This window comes from Anoplophora glabripennis, unplaced genomic scaffold (assembly GCF_000390285.2).
Source record: "Anoplophora glabripennis isolate ALB-LARVAE unplaced genomic scaffold, Agla_2.0 scaffold225, whole genome shotgun sequence".
Classification (NCBI taxonomy): domain Eukaryota; kingdom Metazoa; phylum Arthropoda; class Insecta; order Coleoptera; family Cerambycidae; genus Anoplophora; species Anoplophora glabripennis.
The window spans coordinates 104,625-117,827 of record NW_019416658.1 but is presented as its reverse complement, the minus strand read 5'-3'; the positions used below and the strand labels follow the sequence as shown (position 1 = coordinate 117,827).

Genomic DNA, 13,203 nt, shown 5'->3' with positions numbered 1-13,203 from the left:
AAAAAAATTACGGGCCGAAAACCCCCTTCACCAACCTAAATGGGACGCATATGATTTGCATGTCGAAAAACGGAGTAGCCCATGTTATTTAACGTAAAAAGTTATGTAAGACCCATAAATTTTTTTCTATTTATTTGCGACCGTTTTGTCAATAACAGAAAAAAAAACAGTTTTGTTTGAGCCCTTTTAAGGGCATATAACTTCCTAAGGGTGCGTTTTAGGGCACATGTTAATAGGAACTTTTTGGCTTATTTTAATGTGTTATAAACGCAGCAGAAGTTTGGAACCCTATTTTAGAAACACCCTTTATAGTTTATATATAAAATAAATAACAATAGCAGAAATATTCAAACTGTCACTAACAATGCTGAAACTTTCACTTGTTTATTTCTGCTCTATCGAAATGACAGCGTATCTCCTGCTGACCCCCCACTACACGCCCTGGCCGGTGGTGAAGGCTTCATTTTCGAGCGCGAGCTCTGCTCTTCGGCGCTTGTATACTATTAGAAATATGCAACTAGTAAATGTAAACACTTGGTTACTTAAAGTTAAAGGTTTACCCCACACGTACGATTTTGTTTTATGTTGACATGTTGAATAATGTATAACAGGCGCAAAATGTTAAGTAGCGTAGGATCTAAACGATGAAAATATATATTTTTAAATTGTACGTAATTGTGCTGGCTAATCTACCGTGAAGGAATATTTTATAAATATACATATATATACGTCCAAAAATTAAAAAAACGATGACGTATAAAACTAGGGTGACGTATAAAACCTTACCAAAGCTGCAAAAATGAAGATAATTGAATTTTGCAAATTGCTTTTGGTTTCTGCATATTTACACTATGTGTATACCAAATTTCAAGTTTCAGCAAAGCTACGAACAAATTTGGCAAAGTTTCGAGTTTCAGATGCCGATGGATGTATAGAACAAAAAGTTTTGCTCTCCTGATTTTCGGCTTTAGTGTCATTATTGTATATATATTAAACCATAGTTTTCGAAAGTTTTATCATTTTCTGTTTATATTTGACATTTTTACAGCAACCTTAAAAAATTGACGTTTTATACCTTTTTTTCATTCTCAAAGCTTTGTTATTGCAAATTTCGTAATCGGACCACCACCATTTTGTAGCTATTTTTATTACAAACAAATCATGTCGTAAGCATTTTTTTGTACAGTCATCCCGCTGAGTTATTTAAAGAAAACTACTAAAAAAAATTTTCACAATTAAATTGTTAAAAGGCTTTGTCAGGAAATTAACCTGTTATTGTACTCATCATTTAAGGAGGTGCGATACCGAAAAAAAAAAATGGTAAGAAAGTTTTCAAAATCATTCAAATCTGTTAATAAATATGCCAACTGCCTCGTGAAAAAATATCAGATCGATTGCCAATATAGCTTTTTTGAAAAATGATATTAAAAATTATGGTCTTATACACAGAGTTTTATGCAAGTTGGGAAAAAACTTTAATCAAACGTGAATATTGCTTTTAAAAGTGGTTAGGTTCGGGAAAATAAAATTATAATTAAATAATTAAATATTACTAAACATTTTAAAATGATAAAAATATGCACTTACAATGTAATTATTGAGATAATGGAATGAATATATAACGTTTTGACAAATTTGAACAAACATCTGATCTAATGAAAGGAAATATGGCAACACTGTATGCTGTATTTAACGCTTCCACTGCCGCGCTATATTTAAATAGCTTGATTATAGACTAAATTATTACAGTCGCAAACATATGTAGTAATAATTAATATTAAATAAATTTTTCGTGATCTAATGCTATACAGGGTGGTCCGAATTTTATGCAGGAAATTTCGAGGATAGATAGATCTCTTTAAAATAGTAGGTGTTTGCCTTATAAACATAGGTATGGAACGGCCTCGTTTTAGAGATACAGGGTGTTGAAGTTGTTAAAAAAAATTGATTTATTGCTTATATCTCCGGAATCTATTAACCGATTTTAATAAAATTTAATTTATTAAATTTAATTTAATAAATTTAATAAAACAGATAATGTATGATAGTAGGCCTTGTATTTCCTAAAATATGAGCTAAAGTTTCAACCAGTGGTGTACAACTGGACAGGGTCACCCCCTTTTTTTATAAAAGAAACCTACGCCACTGTATTTTTTACATGCTATTGAAACGGATTTATATTCTATTGCTCAAAATACATAAAAAAGGTAACTTGAATTTTTTCCCTAAAGTTCACTGTTCTCAAGTTATTCATACCAACAGAATCCCCTTATAGCAGACACTTCTAACCATAATATTATAAGAATATGTATGTTTATGCTTCAAAGTAAGTGCAATTTGTAAGCATTCAACAAAATTCTTTACACTCGTCGCTTTAATTTTTTTTGGATTAAAGCGATATTTGGAAAATCACGACAAAACAATGGAAGGCACAGAAATTAAATTTTAAGAGTATTTTGGACCTCCCTTCTTGCCACCGCATTTAAATTCCTAGCCATTTCTAAACTTTCTAGAAAACCATCTATTTGAATTATTAGAGGATGTTCCATTAAATATACGACAAAATACTGGATACAAATGGATGGTGCTCCTTGAGGAGAATAATACAGAAGACTAAATGCCAATGTCAACCATAATGGTGGAGAGGGTCCATTGTCTTGGCCAGCCAGATCGCCAGATCTAAACCCCCTGGATTTCTGTGTTTGGGGTTACCTATCTGAAAAGTAAAGTTTACTCCAATAGATACTAGAGTACAACTACTATAGCGAATAGAACACAGGTATAATGAATTAAAAGAAAACCACCACGTGTTATTAGCTTCAATTAGTTCCATTAATAGAAGATGTCAGAAATGTATGGATGTGGGTGGTTCGCATTTTGAACAATTGCTGTGAATACGTAATGTTAATTTCTTGCCTGCTAAGGTAAAACAGTATACAGGGTGTCCCATTTTTATTCTGAAAAAAATCAGGAAAAGATAGATCCGATAAAATTAAAGGGACTTTGCTATATAAACTTATTTCGAAATCTGAACCCTTTCCGAAATACAGGGTGTTGAAGTTGAATTTATTTTTTCATTTTTTGTTAATATCTCTTGGAGTTATAAACTAATTGTTCTCAAATTTTATGTGGTGAATACCACAGTGCACTAGTACTAATACACAAAACCTCAGCTTGACAGAAAAAGCCAGTGGCGTGCATTCCGCACTTATCGATACCTTTTATAAAAAGTATGTGTTACGTCACTGACTGATCTTCAAAATAATAAGTAATTTCAATTGTCCGTGCATTGTTCTGTCAAAAAGCATTTTTACGTTTTCTACATAATAGGCACAGCTACAGAGTAAACCGACATTTTATAAAATCATCCCTGATCTTAATTTTAGCAGAACTCGATCACTATTCCTTATCTAAGAAATGCTGAAGCGCACTCCTGGCTAATTGAATACTATCTGTGATTACTAACAATGATGTTTTTTTTTAAGTTGGAAAAAATTAAAACATTTAAAATTCTTTCAGTGATTTAATAACAATAATTAATTATAAAATTTATGCACATTAACGTTTAATAAACTAAACAAAAAGTGTATCATTAATGTATCAACGAATATTTAAATATTGTTCAAATATTCTCAAATCTATTCTTTGATTTCTGTGCTCTAATGTTCTAATGTTCGTACATTACCAATTTCATGGAGTCTTTGAAATGCATCAGTAAATAATTGAGAATTTGGATGTCGTCTATCAGGAAACCTTCGTCTGTATTCTCGAGATGCCTCCAATGCGTTACCATTACACAATCCGTAACAGAACACAATATCAGCATATTCAGCATTTGAAAATTTATATGGCATTATTAAAGCACTTAATGGTATTTTATAAAAAGCTAAATCCGAGTAATTAATGTAAAAAGTTTTCGTTTCTCAACAAAGAGTGATCATGTCAAGTTTATTATGACAACCAAAACTGTTTGCAAAGCAACTCTGATTTTTAATTTTCTGTCACTACGAGTGAACAAAGTGTATTGCAGCCAGTGGCTTGCAATTTGAACATTTAATATTATTAAATTAACCAGGAATGTGCTTTAACATTTTTTAGATAAGGAATACTGAAGCCAAATTAAAACAACCTGAGCGTTTCAGTTGTTGATTAAAACAGTTCTGCTAAAATTAAAATCAGAGATGATTTTATAAAATGTCGGTTTACTCCGTAACGGTGCCTATTATGGAGAAAACGTAACAATACTTTTTGGCAGAACAATGCACGGACAATTGAAATTATTTATTATTTTAAAGATCAGTCAGTGACGTAACACATACTTTTTATAAAAGGTATCGGCAAGTGCGGAATGCACGCCACTGTTTTTTTTCTGTCGAGCTGAGATTTTGTGTATTAGTATTAGTAAAAGTAAAAGATAAAAAAATAAATTCAAATTCAACACCCTGTATTTCGGAAAGGGTTCAGATTTCGAAATAAGTTTATATAACAAAGTCCCTTTAATTTTATCGGATCTACCTTTTCCTGAATTTTTTCAGAATAAAAATGGGACACCTTGTATGCGAAAAAAATGAGTTCCGAGAAACATGACTTTTTGTGTTTTTTAGTGCCGTTTAACCATTTTTAGAGATAGACAAACGAAACTTGGAACATAAATTGAGCAGAGTATTATCAAACATTGTGCGACAAACTTACCTAATTTTCTTTTAAGATTTGCTTAAAAAGTATCATATACTGTTTTACCTTTTTTTTGTAAATAAAAAAAAAATGTTTATTACTGAGGACAAATGATATAAACAATTCATAAACAGTTTTGCCATGGAATTAAAACAGCAATATTATATAATGAAACTATATATAATACCTGCCAGATTTTATTCACAAAGAACATTATAACTCTTAACTAAAATAGCAAATAAAGTCCTTCGTTAACTAAATTAGATATTTTCCGGAAGTTCGACCGAAAACTGTTTCCTGACTTGCTGGCATTTTCTGCACAAGTTCAGTCACAATTTTCACTTTTTTATGTAACAGATCTCTGGCAAGGCAAGATTTTGTTTCTTGTTTAGTTGTTGCTTGGTAAATGTATTTTTATTATTATTTTGATAAATTGTTCTTATTTGTAAAGATTAGGCCTCCAGGGGAAACTAAAACAGCAGGAACACTACCTCACAGGTGACATGGATAGAATTTTGTTGATGTGCTTACAAATTGCACTTACTTTTAAGCATAAACATAAATATGCTTGTAATATTATGGTTTGAAGTGTCTACCACAAGGGGATTGTATTAGTATGAATAACTTGAAAATGGTGAATCTTAGGGAAAAAATTCAAGTTACCTTTTTTACGTATTTAGTGCATTAGAATATAAATCCGTTACAATAACTTGTAAAAAATACAATGGCGTAGTTTTTTTTATAGAAAGGGGGTGACCCCAATCCAGTTGTACACCACTGGTTGAACCTTTAGGGCTCATATTTTGGGGAATACAAGACCTTCTATCATACATTATATATACCAAATTTTATTGAAATCGGTTAATAGATTCCGCAGATACAAATAAAAAATCAATTTTTTTAACAACTTCAACACCCTGTATCTCTAAAACGAGGCCGTTCCAGACCTATGTTTATAAGGTAAACTCCTATTATTTTAAAGAGATCTATTTGTTCTCGAAGTTTCCTGCATAAATTTCGGACCACCCTGTATAATAGCAATTTGAAACAGAAATTGAAAGGATCTCTTTGCAAAACGAATAGTATAGATGTTGTCATAATCTTCAATTTGACAAGGCGACGTCTCACTGTCTTACACTGAGCTTCTTGATAGTTATCATATGGATCCTCGGATTGCACATTTTACTTTTTTCTCATCATTCCACATTCTGTTTCATATACATTTTATATTGCAGTTGACAGTAATGACAGTTGACCCAACTTTTACCACCACGCCATGGCAATCGCAATGTTGCCAGATTTCATCCATAATTTTACAAGCTCTTAATGAATAAATAGACACTTTTATTCAAATAAAAAGTGAATTGCCGTGCATTAAACACGAAAAATATATGCGAGCTAATGTGTTGTATAAATTTCATTCGTATATATTATATTTAGTTGGCTCAAATTAGTGTATGTAAGGTTGGTACTACAAAGAAACTACCGTGTATAAGCATAGGCTTCGCTCCTGCACCGCCTGCCCTGCAAAAGATGTATCGAACCTCCTTAAAGTATTCCTGTGTAGTTATTTCCGAGTTATCAAGGAAATGTCACCAACAGTAACTTTTCGGCCTCTGCCAACTGGACTATATTGTTTTTGTTATAAAGCAGGTATTCTTTTATACTGGATAATAATAGCAAAATGATTTTTTGATTAGAAAGTTATTTTTTGGACTTTGGACTCATTTGGACTTGCTCAAATTTTCTGATTCTGCAAACATTTTAATACCGACAAATATACTTTAAAAGTTTGCCAATGTTGGTGGTGCACTACCTTTTATGAGCAATTATATAAAATTTTAGATAGCCATGTACTTGGATTAAAATCTTCTATTCATAAAAGAAACATCTAAAATGGTTTCATTCTGATATAATAGGTGATTTCAATATTTCTTCTTACATTAATTATGTGACATTTGGAGAAATTAACATTGGTTGTTTTAATTCACCTGTTAATTTTTGTAGTTTTTTTTGGCATCACTCAATATAAGTTTTGAATAGGAATAACAGGCTTTTAGACTTGGTACTGAGCAGATTGCTTATGTCAATAAATCTGAAAATTATTTAATTACTGAGGATGCACATCATCCTCCATTAGATCTATCTTTTCTTTTTAATTTTAAACAAAGAGTAATTAATAGCCAAGCGAATCCTTCCTTCAATTTCAAAAAAGCTCACTTTAATGCATTATATCATGATCAATAGTAAACGAGGTATGTTCTGAGTTTTATGAAAAATTACATACAATTTTCCTTCAAAGTGTTCCTCAATCAATCAGAAGAAAATCAACGTATTCTCCGTGATTTAACAGAACCATAATAAATAACATTAAACTCAAATCGCGACTGTGGCGTCAGTTTAAGACCACAGTATATCTTGTCTTGATGAATTCAGAGCTTTACGTTCGCAGATTAAAAGGGATATTGATATTGCACACAGAGAATATGTTTTAAAAGCGGAATCACATATTAAATCTAATCCTGCATAACTTAAAAATCACCTCTAGTATATACCTAACTCGATGAATTATCGTAATAGGGTCATTAATGATACGCATGGTATAGTAGATGCATTTGCTCACTTTTTTCAATCTGCGTTTATTCATTCATCTATGTTTGATGAATCTAAGCCAGATTTTTGTAAACAATGTGTCATCACTTAATATACCAAAGATTACAGATCAAGAGTACTTAAAAGTTTCAAAAATAAATTAACAACTGGTCCTGACGGAATTTCAGCATTTTTACTAAAAAAAAAACTATATTTGCATTACCGTTTAGCATTATTTTTAATTTATCTTTTAAATCTGTCACTTTTCCTGAAATTTGGAAAAAGTCAAAAATATGTCCCATTTTTAAAACAGGAGACAGAATGAACATTGAAAATTATAGACCGATAGTTATTCTATGTAACTTTGGAAAACTGTTTGAAATGGTTATTTATGATATCCTTTGCTTCCATTCAAAAGCACATATATCTTATTCACAACATGGTTTTATTTCTGGAAGATCTGGATTAACAATAGATTTTCTTAATTTTTTTAATTCTTATTTAGGTAACAGAATTCTCAATGTTCAATCGGAGCTATAAATCAATTGACATGTTGGCGACATCTGAAGTTCCGCAGGGATCAGTACTTGGGCCTCTCTTATTTATTATATTTATAAATGATATATTTAAAGACATTCAGACACATACCCTCTTATATGCTAACGACATGAAGCTATTTGCATCTATTGAATTGTTATTGCAAGATTGTTATCGTTTACAACAAGAGTTGCCGAAAATAAATATATGGTGCCAAAATAATAAGTTGTCATTGAATATCTCCAAGTGTAACGTTATGAGTTTTACAAGAAAGAAAGTTGCTATTCAGTTTGACTATAATATAAATAGTATTATTTTAAATAGATGCACGCAATTTAAAGATCTAGGTGTTATCTTTGATGCTAAATTGATAGGATAATCGAATACCTACTTACCTGAAGATCAATCGTAATTTTCCGAGCTTGCCCTCTGATATGATTACATTGTAGTTTCTGAATCATCATACCCATCGATACGTGTTCCAAGCATAAACAGTTTTTTAACTCTAAATCAAGCCGACTATCACACTTCGATGCTTACTCATTCTGTTTTCGAGCAAAATTGACAACCCAAGGGTATGTGGTTGGAAGGATTGTAATCATATCAGAGGACAAGCTGGGAAAATTACGATTAATCTTCAGTAGGTATTCCATTAATCTATCAATTGTCCATCGCTTGGCCTCCGACATGATTACATCGTATTTGTTTAAAGCCAGATGGTGCAATTTTGCATTATCCTACTTCTAATCCTGAGAATACCACAAACACAATTAAGGTGGTAAAATAATTTAATTCAATTTTATTTTAAGTATAACAAGAAAGAACAATGAAGATTCTATCCTATAATTTTCCCAACTAATTAAAATTTAATAGTACCTATTCAAGATAAACAAACATATTTTAACATATTATTGATATACAACAAATACAACAAATGTTTTAAATTCAAAATTAGGCAACGGAATATTCAACAGGTTAAGATATACCCAAATTTAAAATTGTATTGGCAAATATAGGGCATTTCACGTGAAACGGACAGCGAAAAAAAGTGATGTTCTGAAATTTGTTCATATTCAGTTTAATTGTACTTCTAGTAGGTATGAATGTGAACACACAATTTATTTTTTGTATGATGTTTATTTGTAAAGTTATGGGCTTCTAAAGAATTGTCATATTTCAAATTCGTATTTTTTGGAAATAGTTTTTCGAATTAAACAAATTTATTTAATATTATAATATAATATACAGGGTGATTCTTTAATATTGCAAAAAATTTCAAGGGCAGGTTCTTTAGATAAAAATAAGAAAAAAGGTTCCCATTAGCATGTGTCAGGAAACACTTCGTTTCCAAGATACAGGGCGTTCATTTTTTTTGTAATCTACTTTTAATACTTGTTATTTTAAAAGTCCTTTAACTATACGGTTAGGGCATCTGTCTTGATAGATGTCTGATTAAATTATCTTATCGTGTTCAAACAAAATAGCCCCAGTTGGCTTGCAAATTGGACTGCCCACCAACTGTCAATAATTGTTTTTTGTCAATAGTTGATTACTGTTTGTCACATTGTGAGTGTAGGATGTAGGAGTGTTTCGTGTTTTGAAACTGATATTTCTCTTCAAAGAAATTACACAAATAATGAATTGATGCAATATGCATTTTGTTTATGGTCTTGCCGACGGTAATTCGTTAAGGGTTATTCCACTCCAATTGAAAATGTCGAGGAATTGGGAAATCGTATTGTTACAGCGTGTGAAACAGTTCGGCACACCCCAGGCATTTTTTAATGTGTTCGTCAATCAATGCGTCGCAGGATCGAAGCATGTAGTGCAATTGGAGGTGGTAATTTTCAACAACTTTTATAACTTTACTTCTTCGCTGGTTTTCATTAATTCCACCAATTTAATTTTTTCATTCTAATAATTCTTGCCTCACTATACATTAATACCTGGAATAAATAAGTGCAGAGCAAAAGTTATTAAAATTATTATTTTTTTAACATTTTGTATTATGTTATTTTGCATTTTGTTTTTTGTATTATGTTATTAATGATATAAAAAATGGAATAAATAAGTGCAGAGCAAAAGTTATTAAAATTATTATTTTGTAACATTTTGTATTATGTTATTTTGCATTTTGTATTTTGTATTATGTTATTTTGCACTTTGTATTTTGTATTATGTTATTAATGATACAAAAAATGGCTCCTATTATTAAACATAAACCAGTCAATTTTCAAATAAATGGGTTAAAGGACTTTTGAAATAACAAGTATTAAAAGTGGATTACAAAAAATGAACGCCCTGTATCTCGGAACCGAAGCGTTTCCGGACACATGCTAATGGGAACTTTTTTTCTTATTTTTATTTAAGGAACCTGTCCCTGAAATTTTTCGCAATATTAAAGAATCACCCTATATATAGAAAATTTGCTGTTCTTTTTAATTATAAAATGAAATTGGAAAAAAAAAATATTTTCATGTACAAAACGGGAAGTAAATATTTCAAATCAGAATTTTAGTAAGTTCGACTAATTTTTTTGATTTTTTTTATTGCAAAATATAGCCTAAAGTACATTTATAATACACCAGAAGTTTTAAAATGGGATCTTCATTAGTTTAGAAGATAGATGAATTAAAGTACATACGTGTCGCACTGAGCGTGGTACCTAGCCTTCCTTGGGTCGACTGGTTTGCGCGATATCACACTAAAACGCTGCGATATTAATATGTATTTAAGCGTATTTAAGTTCTAACAATGATGTGGGGTAAGTATTATTCAAATTAATAAAATAGTATAAATTGAACAAAAATATTTGTAAAAAGCAGGTTAGAGTAACAACTACAAAAATAACGGAAAATAGGAAATGGCTTAATGTTATACTTCTATCTCTTTCTAGTATACAGGGCGTCCCGAAATTCATGCAACAAAATTTGGTCATAGATTCTTATGACAAATTTAGGGAACCCCTATTTTTTCTTTTTGCCAACTGGCCCCCTCTTTCGGAGTTACAGCCCCCTGAAATCTGCCCCTAAGAAGTCTTTTTTATATCTCAAAACCATGTTGTACGAGAATCACTAAATTTGGTACACAGGGGTTTTATGCCATGTGGAATCTCACAGTGCTACGTTTTTTGGCGAGAAACCCCCTTAAGACACTTTTTCGTGGACCCCCTTGTCTTTGAAACCAGAAAAATTTGATCGCAAATTTGATTTTTTTTAAAATTATTAGTTAGCTAGAAAGCCATTGAATTTAGAAGCTTTTTTGTCGCTTGATATTTGTTTCGTAGAACGCAATGTTTTTGAGGAAAATGGCGAATCACGATATGCATTCGATCACATTTTGACATTTTTCTCGAAAACATTCCGTTTTACGAAAAAAGTATACAGAGACAAACAATTTCTAAAAATGGCTTTCTAGTGGACTGATAATTTTTAAGAAATTTAAATATGCGACCAATTTTTTTGGCTCCAAAGACAAGGGGGCCCACGAAAAATTGTCTCAAGGGGGTTCCTCGCCAAAAAACCTAACACCATCAGATTCCACATGTCATAAAACCCCTGTGTACCAAATTTAGTGATTCTCGTACAACAGGGTTCTGAGATATAAAAAAAGATTATTCTTAGGGGCGGACTTTAGGGGGCTGTAACTCCGAAAGAGGGGGGGCACTTGGCAAAAATAGAAAATACGGGTCCCCTAAATTTGTCCTAAGAATCTGTGACCAAATTTTGTTGCATGAATTTTGGGACACCCTGTATAACTTAGATTCTATTTGACGAATAAGTAATTCTTCACGCACCTAAGAGATGGCGTTAGTAAAGGTTGGACCCAGGAGGGGGTATGGGGGCGATCGTTTTCCCCAAATGGTCCGAAAAATATTGAAGATCAAACAATAAACTAATAAAGATAAAATATTTTTGAGTGAGTGCATAACCTTTTTTTTATAAAATAAATTAATGAATAAGCATTTTATGTCTCCCACTTTTCCTGATTGCATAACCTTTGTTCAATTTGTACTATTTTATTAATCTAAGTAATTAATACTTACCCCATATCTTTATTACAGCTTAAATACGCTTATACAGGGATGGCCAAAAGTACGGAATAAAATTCATATCTTTTGAATGAGTTAATTTTTTTTAAAACGCCGAAACACGTTAACTGAATTTTTCTTCAACCCCCTAACCCCCAGCTACCCCTACTTTTTTTTTCAAATGGAAACATGAGGCATGAGAGGGCTAGAAATTGAAACAACTAGATAATTTACAAAAATAAACTCAATGTCGCAAATGCTGAAAATGTCCTCCATCCACTATTTGGCATTCTCCAAGACGATAGTAAAAGCTGCACAGCATTCTGAATGACTTCAGCTGGTAAGTTATGCATCTCCGCCCTAATCTTGTTCTTTAAATTCTCAATATTATCCGGTCTGACCTGGTAGACTCTATCTTTCAAATATCCCCAAAGAAAATAATCCAGGGGTGTTAAGTCGGGGGATCTTGGCGGCCATTCAAAATGTGGGGGAGCGCCATCTTGTTGGAAGCAAATTCTTTCATTCGGTATATCTGGATCAATTTCATGAGGGAAAATCACAGCTAGAGCTGGTATCAGGTCAAATGTTAGGAAATCCAGGTAGCTTGCGGCAGTAAGATTTTCTTCAAAAAAGAATGGGCCCAAGATTCTGTTGTTGATGATACCTGTCCATACATTAACTTTTTGTAGATGCTGCGTATGCGATTCGCATGTCCAGTGTGGATTTTCCTGGGACCAAAAGCGATAGTTGTGCCTGTTAACCACTCCATTTAAATAAAATGTAGCTTCATCCGAAAAAAGTACGTCTCGTTGAAAACCATTATTGTCGTCACACCGTCTCATCATTTCCTCCCAAAATTGTAATTGCCTATCATAATCGTCTTCCCCAAAAGTTCTTGGATAAGACATACCTTATAGGGGTGGTATTTCTCTTGTTTCAGAAACATTCGAATTGCAGTTCGAGAAGCATCGTGATTGCGGGCCAATGAAACAGTTGAAGTATGAGGATTTTCAACAAGTTCTAATGCAATGTCTAATTTCTTTTCTTTATTCAAAGCACGTGCTCGTCCAGTTTTGGGCAAAGTCTGTACTGTACCGTGTTCCTCAAATTTGTGAAGTATTTTACTAACTGTCCCTTGCGTGATTTGGTTTTCGGGATATTTCGCATTAAATAAATCGCGCACTTCAGCCTGACTTCTTAATTTGTCTCCACATCCAAGCAATATCAAGATTTCGATGCGTTGCCTTTACGACAATACCATTGCAATTCAGTAAATAACTTGATTGTGACACAATAGTAACGTTTCACACTCCAATTTACAACTAAAGCGAAAAATTAACCAGAAAGCCTGGCAAGTAAGTGGTACCAAA

General features: G+C 32.1%; 1 protein-coding gene across 1 annotated transcript in view; it reads left to right on the top strand.

The window, feature by feature from the left end:
* Nucleotides 1–13,203, top strand: part of LOC108908021 (density-regulated protein homolog) — a 78,113-nt gene that overhangs the window by 8,536 nt on the left and 56,374 nt on the right. The gene's annotated exons all lie outside the window — the stretch shown is intronic.